Source organism: Lissotriton vulgaris, unplaced genomic scaffold (genome assembly GCF_964263255.1).
Source record: "Lissotriton vulgaris unplaced genomic scaffold, aLisVul1.2 SCAFFOLD_3037, whole genome shotgun sequence".
NCBI classification, from domain to species: Eukaryota; Metazoa; Chordata; class Amphibia; order Caudata; family Salamandridae; genus Lissotriton; species Lissotriton vulgaris.
This window is the reverse complement of record NW_028247046.1, coordinates 22,173-29,016: the sequence shown is the minus strand read 5'-3', so window position 1 is coordinate 29,016 and position 6,844 is coordinate 22,173. Positions and strand designations below refer to the sequence as shown.

The 6,844-nt window shown below is 43.6% G+C and overlaps 1 pseudogene; it reads left to right on the top strand.

Moving 5' to 3' along the window:
* Positions 1 to 4,644: 4,644 nt before the first annotated feature.
* On the top strand, positions 4,645 to 6,144 carry LOC147665648 (uncharacterized; annotated as a pseudogene).
* The last annotated feature ends 700 nt before the right edge of the window (positions 6,145 to 6,844 follow it).

Below are 6,844 nucleotides of genomic sequence, written 5' to 3'. Positions count from 1 at the left end.
ACTGTCCACAGAACAATATAATATGGAACAGAGGCCCCAATATTGCAAGCGGGGCAAATATCTCAAAGCCGAAGTGATTGGTTTGGGGGTCTGGGCATAAACAACGAGGTACAATAAATGCGGCATGTGCGAATGCTTGACATACCTGTGATTGAGTGGAGAGCGAGGGCGGATAATTCCAACCGTTTTTTCATCGGAGCCAAAAAAGCCCAGTAGTCTGCCGGCAGCTTATAGCTTAAAACCAGCGTGAATCGTGCTGTCACCACGTCATACACGATAAAGGGGTGAGTCTAAGGGAGAGCGAGGGTGAGCGGTTAGGAGCAAGGAAAATAAATTACGAGCATCATGATTTTCCTTATAAAATCCCATGATTCATAATGCCGGCTCAATTCTCAAAAATGAGGAGGAGGCGAGTTACTATTAATGGGAGTCCAGAATAAAGATATTTTAAATCTGATGTACAATAGAAACACACAGGACATCAGCATTCATTCTCAAATACACCAAACCCCAGGGGTGTGTAACCCCATTTGATTTAAGAAGGATCTCAGTAACCTGATTAACCCAAGGCTGCCAACTGTGCTAAACTGCTGTCTTGCTCGTTAAGGCCATTTTTAATTGAGTCTAAGAGGGACATCCATTTAGATTCACGGGTGTTTAGTACTGACAATATATTACCTCCTCTTCTCCCCAGAGAGACCTTTTCAATCACAAACCATCTCAATTCTGAGACGGCATGCTCAGCCTTTTGCCAGTGTTCTACTAGCGGGGCACCAACCACATTGCAGCGTAACCTGCTACTATGGGACGATATGCGTGACTTAATCTTCTGTTGTGTTTGTCCCACATATACCTGTCTACATGGGCATTGAACAATATAGATCACACAACTTGAATTACAATTTGTGTGGTGTTTTAACTTGTAAGACCGTCCACCATGGTCAAAAGTCTTAATCTGAATGGTAGTCTCACATGCTATGCATGTGCCACATCTATAGTGTCCCAATAATGGAGGCAGATTCCACATACTTGTAAGAGTAGGTTGGCTCGCAGGTTCCAAATACGAGTGGACCACCATGTCCCGTATGTTTTTGGCCCTCTTAAAGGAATGAAGAGGGAACTGTGTCTGCTTTATCTCATCTGACACAATGGACTAGTTCTTGTTGATAATACGTTTAACTTCATTACTCCGTGTGGAGAAGGTGGTTACACAGATGATCCGGTCCATTTCCGATTGGTTCGTGTTTTCCGGATTCAACAGAATTTCGCGTGGATTATACCAGGCCCTTTTCCTGGCACGTCTCACCATTTTAGATGGATATCCTCGTGAGATGAGGTGCTCACTTAAGATCTCAGATTCTTGGATGTAGTTTCCGCGAGTGGAGCAATTTCTCCTAATTCTAAGAAATTGGCCGACTGGGAGATTGTCTTTAAGAACTCGAGGGTGATGACTCCCATATTGCAGTAAGGAATTTCGCTCCGTTGGTTTCCTAAATAAGGTGGTTAGTAAACGATTGTCCTCCACATAGATCGAGATGTCCAAGAATGGAATCTTCTCATTGCTCGAATCCATCGTAAATTGGATATGGGGGTTTCTGGAATTGAGCCACATATGAAACTCCAAAAGGAGTTCCTTACTTCCCTCCCAGATGCAAAGGAGGGTTTGGTATATTTGAGAATGAATGCTGATGTCTTGTGTGTTTCTGTTGTACATCAGATTTAAAATATCTTTATTCTGGACTCCCATTAATAGTAACTCGCCTCCTCCTCATGTTTGAGAATTGAGCGGGCATTATGAATCATGGGATTTTGTAAGGAAAATCATGATGCTCGAAATGTTCCTGTTGATATATATTTTTTAACATACAATGTCCAATTGTCATCGTTCTTGGGCTCTTACAAATAGCTACCCGTCTTCAACCTCATGTTTGAGAGTTGCACGGTTAGTACCAATTTTGTTATGTTTTCCCAGGTATTTCTTTAATGATTTGACAAATATTGTAATTTATATTAGGTTCTGTATGCTCCTGTTTCTGTAACATTAAATGCTTCATAATCATTCAAGGTTTTTTGAAAACAACCCGCCTTCAACCTCATGTCTGAGAGTTGCGCGGATTATCAAAATTGTTACGATCTCCTGATCAAATGTTTTGAATGACTATTACAACTTGGGCAGCCCCCGGTACCCCTTAGGCTTCTGTCATTCGGTGCTTGTAGTCTATTTGCGTCATACACATACACCATACACTGGACCATATAATTATTTATTGTAATTATTTCTTCTTTAGTAAAATGATTACATGAATGTTCATGGGTTTCGGTTATACGAGAACCAACCTGACTTTTTGTTGACTGTGTAGTGACGATCGCGGGAGTTCACTGAGTGACTCTTTCCTTTCCATTACTGGGTGGCGTTTTATCCCTGACTCCGCCCCCGAAACTCCGCGTAGCGGGAGTTGCGGAGTTACTGTCCACGGACGCTGCAGATGCGAAGTGGTACGTGGCAAAGAGTGCGGTTACTTTATTACTCAACCTTGGTAATTGATTTTCCTTGCTCCTAACCGCTCACCCTCGCTCTCCCTTAGACTCACCCCTTTATCGTGTATGACGTGGTGACAGCACGATTCATGCTGGTTTTAAGCTATCGGCTGCCGGCAGACTACTGGGCTTTTCGGCTCCGATGAAAAAACGGTTGGAATTATCCGCCCTCGCTCTCCACTCAATCACAGGTATGTCAAGCATTCGCACATGCTGCGTTTATTGTACATCGTTGTTTATGCCGAGACCCCCAAACCAATCACTTCGGCTTTGAGATATTTGCCCCGCTTGCAATATTGGGGCCTCTGTTCCATATTATATTGTTCTGTGGACAGTTTTAAATTAACAGATACCTCTTCAAACTCAGTGGACTTTATCCACCAGTCCAAGTATCTTAGGTACTCCTCTGACCTTTATTCACCAGATCAGACACAGGTCTTGATTAAATAATTTGATTGTTTAACCAACAGTGATGTCAAAGGCCCCCTATTCACTGGTTGTCCTTTCTCCTCTGTAGCTCTGTGAATTAATTACGTTGTGATCGACCTGTGACCTCTGCACAGTCCATCATATCTCCACGTCCTGAGCCCAGTTGGGCCACGACTCCATGGTAACTAATTTTTCCAATTTTTATTTTCAATCCTCATCGTAGTCTATATCAAATGGCTATGGTGTAATATCATAATAAATACCTACTAATCTATTATTAATTTACCTGACATGATTGCCCCTTACTTTTCCCTGTTGCATATGTCCTGATGAAGACCCCACCTAAGGACTGAACGTAGCCTACATATAGGGGTCGAAACGTCGACGGCTTTCCTCTTAAACTTCCGGCACAAGCCCTCTACAGTTTTATATTGACTGGGTGTCCGCTGAAAGTTCATCTGTTAAATAACTCATCATTGTGTGCCCTGATTTTTGGGCTTATGTATTTGAATTATTTTGATGGAAACTTTTGTACTCATCACCTGTTTCCTTAACTGTGTCTATCCCTTCCTTACACTCCCTTGAGCACTTTCCCTTCCCTTTTCCCCCTCTTTTTTCTGGGGCTAAAAAAGTGTTTGATTGTGTTACTACCTCATGGTATTGCTAATAAATTACAGTACCTAGATTGAATCTTTTTTATGTATCTCTTGTTCTATGAAGTTGTTTAAACTATAATTGTTGGTTGTTTGACACAACACGTCTCTCTTGCGGGGACCCCCTTTTATATGTGCTACATATCGCCCAGGTCCCCGCGACTGCATGGGTTCAACCCCCCTTTTTGTAATGTCCTCTGAGCAGGTGCTGACCTGCGAGGTTCCCTTAGTCTTAATTCAATTCAGATAGACCATGGTGGAATCAGAATTATTGTCCTACACAGAGGAGTACATCAACCAGTTAACTAAGGATTTGTCGAGTACCTTTCTATCCACATCTGTTCCCATAATTGACCTTTCTTTAAATGACAAAATATCTCGGTTGGAGAGATTAGAGAAAAAAATTGATAAGAACACGATTACATGGGCACTTATTCACAAGATATCTTCAAGAAAACATAATACCGGTTGGTTTACAGATTAAGATTGAACCAGCCATCTTTGTGGATGTGCCTAGGTTCAAAGAGGGTTTCAGCTACGTGGCGAACAATTGCTCCCGGCACTGGATGGTGCTGGGGGTCGAGACTGCCGCGGAACAAGTTGTCTCTTTGAGCAAGGAAATTGCTGACCTTAAAGCAGAGATTTGGGGAGATAATACTCTTACTAAAGCTAAGGAGGCAGTGGATAACCTAGAAGCCACCATCAAAGAATTTTATATAACAGCCCAAACCAAGAAATTGAAAAAGCTAGCCAGAGACCTGAGACTTTTTGATAAAAAAACTGTGTATCCGTACTTGCAGCCTGATTACTACAAGCAGGATAATCAAGGGCGGTTCACTAACCGCACTCGCGGTGGCTATAGAGGACGACGTAATTTTACAACGTTTTCGGATTCCTCTTACAGCTCTGGTAGTGACGTGGATGCAGGACCCAGCACCTCCTATAATTACTCACCCCAAGAGCTTGGATACCAGCAGTACCCCCCTCAATTCCAGCAGCCTTTTTTAGATCAAGGCCGCGGTCAATGGCGGCCCCCACGAGGCCGTGGCAACCCTTGGATGAGAGGTCAAGCGAGAGGTCAACAACAACAAAATCCTGGCGGTTGGGAAGGCAACAGAGGCAAACAGCAGAAACGAGTAACATTCCGTCCCGAAGCTCACGGAGAAATCTCGACCAGGAGAAACACCTACAGGTGGTGAACCAAGTACCTAGTCAAGATCAGACTATGTTACCCACCACATCTGACATCAGTAGGTCCTCCCTCAATCCTGTGATCAACATCTCTCATCACAATTTAGATGAAGAAGAGATTAAAGTCCTGAGCAGAGGCCTCTCCTATGTCCCCACTGCTCCACCCAACAAATTTCTGCTGAAAACTGAACTATATAGCTTTTTCAGGAAAATTAGGTTAAGATACTTTTTCCGGAACCAAACTACAAGACAACACAGCTCCAACACGGGTCTCAGAGAACCCTCAACCTTTTTTCCACCTACGTACGCCATGAGCCATAAGATTTTGGCTTTTGAAGAAATTGTGACCTCTGCAGTAGACCGAGCACGGGACCAACGAAAATTTGTCAGACTGAACTTGCCCAAAACGGAGAAAAAGGCATTAATAGAGCTGTGTAACAACAAAGAGGTCGTCATTAAGCCCGCTGATAAAGGCGGGGCAATTGTCATCCAGGACCTTTGTAAATATAAAGAGGAGATCTATAGATAATTGTCAGATGGAGTAAGTTATCAGTTACTATCAACTGACCCCTCACGTGAACTGGCAACCACTATTTTGGAAGCTACTCAAAAAGGATTGGTTGCCGGCTTTCTCAGCGAGCAGGAATTCAAATTCCTTAATCAAAAATTTCCCCGACTTGCCACTATATATACCTTACCTAAGGTACACAAGAACTTAGAGAGTCCTCCTGGCCGCCCAATCGTGTCAGGTTGTGGGTCCATGTTAGAACCTTTGTGCAAGTATAAGGATTTTTTCTTGAAAGCGATTGCTCTTAACACCAAGGCGTATCTTCGTGATACCACACAAACTATTAACCTCATTGATGAAAGGCCATTCAATCCAGGTAACGAACTCCTGGTGACATGCGATATTGTTTCGCTTTATACCAGCATTCCTCAATTTGATGCTTTGGAAGTAATGAGACAAGTCTTAGACAAGCGACCTACACCCGTCCAGGTTCCGACCGATTTTATAATCGAGTTACTGAGTATTGCCATGAGACAGAATTTCTTTTATTTCCAAGAAAACTTTTACCTGCAGACAAAGGGGGTAGCCATGGGGGCTACCTTCGCTCCAAATCTGGCCATCATCTTTATGGATCATTTTGAACAACAATATATTTTTTCCATTGACAATCCCTTTCACAGTAGTCTGACCTTATGGGTCAGATACATAGATGATGTCCTTTGCATCTGGGAGGGAAGTAAGGAACTCCTTTTGGAGTTTCATATGTGGCTCAATTCCAGAAACCCCCATATCCAATTTACGATGGATTCGAGCAATGAGAATTGAATTGAATTGAATTGAAAGGAGATTTATAATGCGCAAAACAATAACCCGCAGGTATCAAGGCGCCTAGCAAAAAGATCAGAGAGTGATCCGGAAAAAGCATGAAACCCTACACATATGCTTGCTGAAAGAGATGGGTTTTTAAAGCAGTGCGGAAGTTCTGTAAGGACGGGAGAGATCTCAGATCCAAAGGAAGTTCATTCCACCACTTAGGAGCAAGAGTGGAGAAGGCTCTGCCACCCCATTTGGCTCTTCGTACACGGGGGGCTGCCAGACGCAGTTTCCCAGAGGAACGCAGGTTCCTTCGGGGGACATAGAGGGAGATGATGGATCCTATTCCAGTGTTGCTCTTTTTGGCAATGGCTCTGTAGGTCATACATAGAACTTTAAACCGGATACGGTGTTCTACCGGCAACCAGTGCAGCGTTTTCCTGGCTGCAGTGGCTGAGGAGCGTCTGGGAATATCCAGAACAAATCTGGCTATGGCGTTTTGGACTACCTGTAAGCGCTGCAGCTGTCCTTTGTTAAGTCCAGCATACAGCGCATTACAGTAGTCCAGGCGCGAGCCGATGAGAGCAACGGCTATTTGTTTTCTTGCCTGGAAGGAGAGATATTTCCTGATCCTACGTAGGGTGTGAATCAGGCCCCAACAGGTGGAAACAGTTCTGCTCACCTGGCTGCCTAAGTCAAGTGCAGGGTCTAT